Raw genomic sequence first — 10,876 nt, forward strand, 5'->3', positions numbered from 1 at the left:
ACAAATGACTTCCATTTTATTCCTTAGATTTGTTCTCTAGGTCTCTCTCTCTTTTTTTTAAGATTTATTTATTTGTTTGACAGAAAGAGACACAGCAAGAGAGGGAACACAAGCAGGGGGAGAGGGAGAAGCTCCCACCGAGCAGGGAGCCGGATGTGGGGCTCGATCCCAGGACCCTGGGATCATGACCTGAGCCAAAGGCAGACGCTTAATGACTGAGCCACCCAGGCGCCCCTCTCTCTCTTTTTTTTTTACTAAAATTTGATATATCTCTAATATTGTTCAGAATAAAAACTAATTCAAGGTGATCGAAGGGAGAAAACTTCCAAGTTAAATAAAATAATTTAAAGCATGTTGATGCAGGATCTAGTTACAATGTAGCTGTAAAGTGCTGCCTTGTCTTTGCCCCCTGCTCAAAATAAAGCTGTTACCTTTCTAGCCCTGTCCGCCATGGTGCTTAGCAGCCAGGGATGCATGGTCTCAGACATGTTTACCAAGTAAAACACTGACTTGAGGAGCGCCTGGGTGGCTCAGTCGTTAAGCGTCTGCCTTCGGCTCAGGTCATGATCGCAGGGTCCTGGGATCGAGCCCCGCATCGGGCTCCCTGCTCTGCGGGAAGCCTGCTTCTCCCTCTCCCACTCCCCCTGCTTGTGTTCCCTCTCTCGCTGTGTCTCTCTGTGTCAAATAAATAAATAAAATCTTTAAAAAAAAAATAAATAAATAAATAAAAATAATTTAAAGCATGTTAAGAAGCATGTGTTTCCAATTATGGCTCTAGGATTTGTGCATCCCCACTATGTGTGGGGACACCTGCCATTAGTAATAATAACACCTGCCCCCAGGGAACTCCAGGGAAAGTTTTATAACTGATATCACAAGGATCCCTTAAAATCAGACCACCCTGCACCATGTCCTGTTCTATGCAGTCAATCTAGACCAGAACTCCAAGGGCAGAGCAGGCAAAGGAGCTGAAAAGATGATTTGATAACTAGTTAAAAAATCTGTGGTGGGACTTTTTACGGTAGTCTTCAATATATAGAATACTTTGGGGTAAAATGTATTGTTGAGTCCAGAGGTGAAACAGAAACTAGCAGGTGAAAGTTACTGGAGGGTTCAGATTTCAGCCCAGGCCATGGCAGACCGTTCTAACAATTGGAGCTTCGGAGGAGGGCAGCTCCCCAGCCAAAGCTCAGTCTGAAGCTGGAGGATCACTTCTCCAGGGTGCCAGTAAGGGGCGGATGTTTGAAGCGGACAAAGGCTGTGTAAGGTAACACGTAAACTTTCTACCCAGCTCTAGGACCCCAAGTTTTCAGATGCAGAAAGCTGGGATTTTATTTGATCAAGCAGGCAGGACAGGCATGACTACTCCCATCATACAGAAGAGGAATTTGAAGCTCAAAGAGATTAACTGAAGGCCCTGAATCATACAGCTAGAGTGGCAGAACTACAAACTTCAAACCAGTGCTCACAGCCCTGGTATACACACACTCAAATACCAGGGCAGCTGTCCAAAGCTAGGATACCAATAACTCAAAGAATCAGGGAGACAGACACTTGATGGGTAAATGACAAGGAAAAATGGCAACTTCCCCTCAACCTTTGGCCTTTGTGACTGGATTATACTCTTCAGAGGGCATCTTCTTTTTTTTTTTTTTTTTAAGATTTTATTTATTTATTTGACAGAGAGAGACACAGCGAGAGAGGGAACACAAGTAGGGGGAGTGGGAGAGGGAGAAGCAGGCTTCCCGCAGAGCAGGGAGCCCCATGCGGGGCTCGATCCCAGGACCCTGGGATCATGACCTGAGCCGAAGGCAGACGCTTAACCGACTGAGCCACCCAGGCGCCCCGAGGGCATCTTCTTGTGTCACCCAACACGGAGTTTGCCAGGAAAAAAAGTCATAGCTGAAGTCATAGTCCAATCCAAAGTTTTGTTGTCCGAGAGGCACTCTGAACTCTCTCATGGGGCTCAAGGAGACTCTCCCAGGTAGCAGCCCTACCTGTCTTGAGTTGGTCTGAGGCTGGGGGTGGGAACCGCTGAAACAGGAAGGGGAAGAAATGCTTGATTCCCTGAGTGAGAACATGAGCCTGCCATAAGGGAAGCAGGAATCTTCTGCCTCTGTTTCCAGGAAGAACTCTACTCACAGTTACATTGCTCCTGAGGAAATATGTAAAGCATAAGCAAGCCCAAGGGCACAGAAGAACACTAGGGAGGAGGGGTGATCTTTTTCATCCTTGGTTTCTGGCAGTTTGGCCTCAGACTGGAGTTGTCATTGTTGTTTTTATTGCTGCTCTGCCGCAAAGAGAAATCAGGGTTTGGGGGGAGAGAGAAAAATTCAGATGAAATAAAACCGGGAGCATTAGACACATTTTCTTTTTCTTCAGAGAACTGCTGTGCCATTAACAGTGCATTAACAGTGTACTCAGCGTTCTGATTTCCATGATGGGTGATTTCATTCAAGCGAGGACTAGGAAGAAATAAAATCATTCAATTAACATTTATTGACCACGTATCATGTGACAGGTACTGTCTAGAACATTTCCCATGTATTGGTTCACATGAGCTTCTTGGAGACCGTATGAGGCGGCTATTATGATTATGCTTATTTAACAGATAAGGAAAGAGGCACAGAGAAGCTTTTGCAATCTGTCCAAGGTTTTGGACTATATTTGCTATTTATTAAATAGTAGAGCTGAGATCAAGACTCGAGCAGTCTCACTCAGAGCCCAAGTTACACTGGACTGCGATGTTGTGCTAGTAGCCCAGATGAGAGAACGAAATGGTCAAGGAAAGTTACGAAACCTGTTCAAAAGCCACACAGAAAGCACTAAAACACTCTAATATTCCAGGATGAGGTCAGACGATGGTCCCCTGGCCCAAGAATATCCTGGACCAGTGCTCACAAATCACAACCACTGGCATTTCATGAAACTTCTTGAACAAATGTCTTAGAAAAGATTGATGTAGATGTTGAGCCAAACATTCACTGGACACCTACAGTGAGTCAGGCCCTCACCGCATCAGCCATTCTCCTAACTTACAGATCCCTCACAACCAACTTTGTAAACAGTATTTTTATCTCCTTACTTATGGAAACTAAGCACCATATTTGAGGTCACAGAGCCAGGTAACAGCAGAGAAAGAAGGAGCAGACCTTCTGACTCAGCCCAGGCCCCTCCACTTCACATTTCAGTTTGCCTCCTCAAATGAAAGAGAAAGTCCTTGAAATAACACAATTTATAAAACATGTAAATGTGAATCTTACCACTTTGACCTTAACAGAAGGCTGATAAAATTTTTTGAAATGTCCTAGCCTTTAACAATGAATTAAATGGAGCTCATAAAGGGGATAAGCCTGACTCTACAGTAATGAGATGTTTTTTTTTTGTTTTTTTTTTTTTTAAAGATTTTATTTATTTATTTGAGAGACAGAGCACAAGAGAGGGGAGCGGGAGAGGGAGAAGCAGACTCCCTGCTCGGCAGGGAGTCGGCTTCTCCCTTTGACCCTCCCCCCTCTCATGTCTCTCTCATTCTCTCTCTCAAATAAATAAATAAAATCTTTTAAAAAAATAAAATGAGCCTCTGGAGATAGATACATAGATACACAGATACTGAGAGAGAATGAATATGTACCACACAAAAACAGTCGATGTGATAGGAATGAACTCAGTCAGCCCTTGGCACTTAATGAATTACCAATTTCATGGGGATGGTTTCAGCAAAATTCTGAAGTCAGCAGTACAAGGAATTCTATAATGCCAAGACAGTGTAAAACAGCAGTTCTGTTTTCAGAAAAATTGGACTTGAACTGGAAGCCAACTACTCATGCTAGAATGGCAAGAGATTCACTGACAGACACTCTGGGGATATAGAGGTGCCAACTCTTGGGATGACCTCACCATACATTCTGAAATAGAAAATAATACTTTTTGGGATTCTGTTAAAGTTCATCAGTGAAAGAAAGTCCCTGCCATTACTTAAAAAGCTCTAATACTTTCAGTTGACTATTACTATTAATAGAAACTCACCAATTCAATCAAAAGTCATGCTTTCTACAGAGTCGGTTTAGAGTGTTTCTTAATTAGGTTTTTCCATTAGCCACATTCATAACATCCAGTGGAAATGGAGCATTAAAGGTCATTGCTGTGAGGCACTGGACAAATCACTGACAATCAGTCACACATTCTCTATGCTCTTTATACACCATTTTGCACCCTCTCAGTCTCCCACATCAAGACTCAGTCCTAATCTTCGGTTCTTTCCCGAGATACTTAAATAAAGGATAACTTTGATGAAGCAAGATGTGAAAGAAAAAAAAAATCAACAATGAAGGGGCAGCCTTCGTGTCTCATTTACTTATTAATTCATTACAGATTGAATAAATGACCCTCTCACTTCATAAAATCCCTAGGACACTTGTTAGTATAGAAGAATGAAAGTTTATTGGGGTGGGGAAGAAGATTTTGAATGATTTCCAAAATTTAACTTTTTAACATAAAAAGTTCTCTTTGCCATGAAATTAACATGTACATCTTATAGTCTTTAATGAGAACTGAGTCACACTAGGATACTTCAAGAAAGGGTGGAAAAGCACAAAAATGATTCCATTAGTAGTAGACTCAGGATATACCTGGCTGAGCAATCGTGGCTGGAGCTCAGGTTATTCACCAATTCAATTCTCTCGACATAACTCATTTAAGGATTACAGCAGCCTAGATTCACATACTTTCCTTGACCATTTGAACGAATAATGTATACCTCATTCAGGGAACTTCAAAAAGATGGTCCGATGATACAAGGATTCAAGAGTGGCAGTTCATCTCTGTGTTACCACGAAAAGTTGATGAATTTATAATGAAACCAGTAACTCAAAAGTTCTGAGCAGCAATAATTATGCAGGAATAAATTACAGTCAAGAACCTCTGTACATTACAAGACACACCACTAGGATAGTGAAGAGTTAAATCGTATATAGGAAAATATACGTATATATGACAAATGACTCAGCCAGATGAGATATATAACAACAAAAACCAAAAACTCCCAAAAATCAATGTGAAAAAGACAGGAGACAGAATAAAATTCAAAAGATTTGAACAAATAATTTGCCAAAAGAGTACTGATATCCAAATGAACAACTAACCTTAGCAGTAATCAGGGAAATACTTAATAAAATCAATGTGACAATATTCCATAATCAAAGGATAGATAAAATAAAAAAGATGGAAAATCTTTTTTCCATGTATATGTGTAGTCACCAAAACTCTTATTCCCTGCTGATGGAAGTATCATTTGGTACAATTACTTTGTAAAAATATTTGGCAGTATCTACTAAAGCTGAACATAACTGTCCTCAGAATTGGAGATGGGTCTAAATGTTCACCAAAAGACACAGAAGAGAATATTTATAGAAGAATGACTCATATTCATTTCAAATTACATAGTTTAGATAATTCACAAGTAAATACAATATGGAAGAAATTCAAAAACATAATACTGAACAAAAAACACAGGTATAAAAAAAGGACATAGGATTAGATTCCATTTATTCAAACTTTACATGAAGTATAAAACCAAGTAAAACCAACCTGTGTTATTTGAAGTCAAAACAGGTTATCCCAGGGGAAGAACTAACTATAAAGGGGTACGAGCCAGGCCTCTGGGGAGCTCCTCATGTTCTCTTCTGACCACAGTAGTGGCTACACAGGTGTGTTCATTTATGAAAATCCTGCAAGCAGTGCAGTAATGATGTGGACACTTTTTAATGTATCTTACTTAAAAAAATTCCATGGTGGAAAGAAGAGATGGATAGGAGTCACTGGAGAAAAAACAATTTTTACGAAGTCTGATAAGAGTTAACTTTCTTCTTTGGGAGCGGTTCTGAGAAAGCTGGTAAGGTTCAAACCAAGAGGGAAGAATACCTACTTGAGGTACACAGCCCCTCACATTTATATGTGTGTAACAGGTAGACTGTAGATAATAATGATGTCAATCCCTCCTTCGCCTATTATCACACTTCCCAGGGTAACAATACTGCACTAATAGAAAATGACAACGGACTTGTCATAATGCACACCAACAGCCACTCTGGTTCAGGCCCCATGCCCAAGAAAATGACAGTCACTCATTCCCACCTTGTATAAGAGGAACAACAGGACAAATATCAAGGGGAAAGAAAGCTCGTCACAACCGCGCTAGTGAAACTACTGTGAAGAGAGGAGAGAGCACCTGTGTTTGGGAGCTCAGAGTCTTTGGTCCAGTCAGAGACGTGATGCTCAAAGGGAAAAAGGAAACCAAAGATGGTATTTGAGGACTGGTAACTGAGCCCCAAATGGCACGGACACAGACGAGACTAAAAAGAAGAATGACGGGTCATATCCTGTTAAATGTATGAAGAACCACAAGGTGGACCTAATTCTCATGAAAGGGAGGAAAAACTGGCTACACAGATCCTTTCCCCTCCCAACAGTCCCTGGGTTGGCAAATCCCTAATCTTGTTTAAAAGGCCAGCTCAAGGGGCGTCTGCGTGGCTCAGTCGTTAAGCGTCTGCCTTCGGCTCAGGTCATGATCCCAGGGTCCTGGGATCCAGCCCCACATCAGGCTCCTTCCTCGGTGGGAAGCCTGCTTCTCCCTCTCCCATACCCCCTGCTTGTGTTCCCTCTCTCGCTGTCTCTCTCTGTCAAATAAATAAATAAAATCTTAAAAAATAAATAAATAAAGGCTAGCTCAAATATTAATTCCTTTTAAAGTCACTCCTTCCCCCCTCCCAAAATCCTCACAGGACTTTGCACAAATCTTGATTATATTTACTATGCACTTATGACTCTAAATTGCATTTTTTATGTCTGTATAGCTGGCTACTTCTTCCACTATGTGTATATAACCTCAGGGGCAAAGCGTCTTAGCATGTAGCACAGTCATCTGAGATGTTTTTATAGTTGTTTTTTTTTTAATAGCTTTATTACAAAGGGAATACATACACGTGGCAAAAAAAAAAAATCAAAACAGCATAGACGAGTATAAGAGGGATGGATAAAAGTTTCCTCCCCATGATCTAGCCCAGCAGTTAGCAAGCTTTTCTTATAAACGGCCAGAAAGGAAATATTTTTGGTGCAGCAGGACTATGCTCACTGTTAGAGCTACTCAACTCTGCCGGGTGCATCACAAAAATAGCTACAGATGATATACAGAAACAGATGAATGAGGCTGTGTTCCCATAAAACTTTACTTTGAAGAACAGGTAGCAAACCAAATTTGTCCCAGAGGACATAGTTTGCCCACCCCTGTATACTGAGTGATGGTCTCATGTTCCAAATGTGTCTTACAAAATGTACTGTTAGTTGAGTATATCCTTTATGCAGCCCCACTAACCAAAATGTAGCTGTTAAAGACAGCAAAAATACACAGTGATGGACCTGGACCAGTTTCTTCAAATAGAAAAAAAAGTTCCTAAATCACCTTTTTTTTTTTCCCCCATTAAGAACCAGGTATATGTGGTTGGGTAGCTACCAACTACCTTTGTGGAATGTCTGCAGAGTTAAAAAAGAAAGCAAATGTATCCAAGTTTTTGGTGTCCCCATATCTCCTCAAATGTACAGTTTACTAATTCTAGTTTCATGCTCAGATGAGCCTGTAAAATTATCTAACCCATTCAACATCTAAATTACAACATAAGCTCTAATACAAGGACCCAAGACTTCTGGCGGCTGCCTAGAAATCTAACCACAAGGGTGAATACAGTTTCAAAAGGAAAACCCATTCCCAGCCAAGAGAAAAAAAAAATTGAAGTACCCTCTCTTTGTAACATCAGAAGCCACATGCGCATACCTTCAAAAGGGGACTGAGGTGGCTGTTGGTTTGCCCTGTGCCGTGCAATCAGGTGTATGTTTCAGGTCCTTTAGTAGTAAGAGATGGTATCTATGAAAAAAAATTTAGAACTTATACTAAAACTTAAAAAAAAAAAAAAAACTTATCTGTAGGAAATGTTCTAGTGAGTGTTAAGATCAAGTTCCACTCTAGGAATTTTAAAAACATTGATGAATTACAAGTTTTCCACTGTCATTGGCTTCCCTCAGTTTCTCACTCTGCCTGTGATTCTCTCTTTGGATCTCTGGGTCTTCATGTTTCTGACATAGCCTCTTTCCCTCTACCTCTCTCTCACTCCCTCCTGCTTCTCTCTCTCTCTCTCTTTCACTCTGGTTCTATCATAGTCTTTGGGGTCTTCTCCCTTCTCCAGCTCTCTGTACCTCAACCTCTGTCGGTTCTGTCTTCTCTTTCTCTTTCCCTTTGTCCGTGGTTGCCTTTCATTTAAGCAATGCAATCATCAAAGTTCTTTTCCATGGCCATGCAAGACTTTCTAATGACTCACCTTCATGGGTGAGGAGTTAAAGGTAGAATATGGGTGCTTGACTCACTATGTATTCATATGGCTAAGGATGTGCATGTTCTATGTGTGTGTGCACATATATGAATATGTACACGTAGATGAATATCCAGATCAAGCTAATGTCTGAGATTTAAATTGAGATATATGTTTTCTTTGTTGGACTTACAGGTCACCAGAGTGTCTAGTATATAGTATATAGTCTTGTTGGTGCAAGTACCTCCATATCTGTCTCTTTTTTTTCTTTTTTAAGATTTTATTTATTTATTTGATGCTCCCCACTGAGCAGGGAGCTGATGAAGGACTCCATCCCAAGACCCTAGGATCATGACCTGAGCCGAAGGCAGATGCTTAACCAACTGAGCCACCCAGGCACCCCAATATCTGTCTCTTTTCTAATTAAAAAAGAAAAACTGATGAGGAAAGGCTTGGTTGCATCCACTATCATACAATCAGAAGAAAAAACACAAAGTGATCTTCTTACCACCACTGTCATCAAAACTATCTACCAACACAAGTTGGTAGAGATTTGGGGGTTTTTTTTTGTGAAATCTAGATGCCTAGAATTAAGCATAATGAAGCTTATAAGGTTCATGATCTTTTTTGATTCGGTTTAAAATATTTTTTAAGTTATAAAAGTAGCATATATTCATAGAAGAAATATCAAAAAACCACAATTTAAATGATAGTTAAAACAGTCATAATCAATGATAATATTTTAATCTTACCTTTCTAATTTTTTTTACATTTTCTTTCTTTTCTTTTACAAAAACAGAAACATATTCAATAAAGTATATGGAGCCCCTATTATGTACCATCTAACAGATGCCCTGTTAGATAAATAGAGAACACAACAGACAAAAATTTCTACCCTCATGGAACTTAAAATCTTACTATTTTAAAATAGTATTTTAAAAATTTATGTTTTTACCTTTTACTTTGCTGCATACATTTTCTAAGTCATTAAATACAGATCAATAATACATTTAATAGGTATTTGATATTTTATCACATTGATGCACAAGAACAGGGGTATTATTTGCTATTATGGACCAAGAAAAGGCCAAAAAAAAAAAAAAAACCCAAACCAAACTCAAACCCAAAATCACATAGCAAGAATTTAGTAAGTATTTACTCTGAGTGAATAGTTATAAATGCTGTAAGGGATATATAGAAAAAAAGAACAAAAACAATTTTTAAAATTTTTTTTTTAAAAGATTTATTTGTTTGACAGGGAGAGACACAGCGAGAGAGGGACCACAAGCAGGGGGAGTGGGAGAGGGAGAAGCAGGCTTCCCGCTGAGCAGGGAGCCCAATGCGGGGCTCGATCCCAGGATCCTGGGATCATGACCTGAGCCAAAGGCAGACGCTTAACAACTGAGCCACCCAGGAGCCCCAAAACAATTTTTTTAAAGATGAGAGATGGCCCCAGTCCTCTAAGACATGACAATGGACAAGGGAGAGAGCATAATTACAGAAGAGAGACAATATCCATTACACACCTGCTAAGTGGGCATTAGTCCGTGCTTACTATAGTGTGTTATTATTAATTCAATGACAACAACAACAACAACTACTACTACTACTACTACTAATAATAATAATACAGCTAATGTTTATTACTATGTGCCAGGTACTACGTTAAGGACTATCAACCCATTTAAGACTGTAACAAACTTTAAGAAGAATATTTTTATGTATGAGGAAATAGAGGTATAGAGTCACAGTTATTTTCATGAAGTCACAGAGCTAGTAAATGATGAAGCAGTATTCCAAACCCAAGAAGTCTGTTTCCAGAGTCTTTGCTACTGATTATTATATTAGAGTTAAAAAAATGCACCATATTCTATCCTCAGAACACAAATCTTATTCATGTGGATAACCAAGAAAAATGGTACCAAGAACTCATTCCCATTATACAAACTACAAAGTATTTATTTCACAGTAGAAAGACTGCTTTCCAGGGAAAGGTATAGTCTTTCCTTTTTCTGACATCTTATATGTACATCATTATCTCTCCCCTAGCCTGCTTCAGCAGGTCTTACCCCATTGTATTCAGATTCTTTTGAGAAGTTATTGAAAGCTGTGGACTTCAACTTTTACCAAAAAAAAAAAAAAAATGCTCATGTACACCGAATGTGTAGGCAATCTCAGAAAGTTCATGGACCTGAAGCTACAGAAGAATCCTCTAGGGAAATTTTTTTCAAACTTTAATGTTACTAAGAATCACCTAGGGGATTATTAAAACATAAATACCCCTGCTCATTCTCCTGCCCCCATCAACATAATAAATACTAATTCCAGATTAGAAAAATACATTTACTTCAAACATCCCAGGTTATTTAAATGTGGGGGCCTGAGGAACACCCCTGAATGTAGTTTTGGTTGCCAGTTGGAGAACCCAAGGCTGCTCAGTTCAAAATCCCTTCACCTACCCAGGGCTGGTCAGGTGGAGATTAGAGACAGTGTTTCCAAACCTGGGTGACAAAAGCCTT

At 39.7% G+C, this 10,876-nt stretch overlaps 1 non-coding gene across 1 annotated transcript; it reads left to right on the forward strand.

The window, feature by feature from the left end:
• Positions 1–357: 357 nt before the first annotated feature.
• On the forward strand, positions 358–488 carry LOC123325204. Its single transcript, XR_006540304.1, has one exon. It is a non-coding gene; the product is annotated as a small nucleolar RNA SNORA63 (small nucleolar RNA).
• The last annotated feature ends 10,388 nt before the right edge of the window (positions 489–10,876 follow it).

Source organism: Neomonachus schauinslandi, chromosome 6 (assembly GCF_002201575.2).
Source record: "Neomonachus schauinslandi chromosome 6, ASM220157v2, whole genome shotgun sequence".
Classification (NCBI taxonomy): Eukaryota; Metazoa; Chordata; class Mammalia; order Carnivora; family Phocidae; genus Neomonachus; species Neomonachus schauinslandi.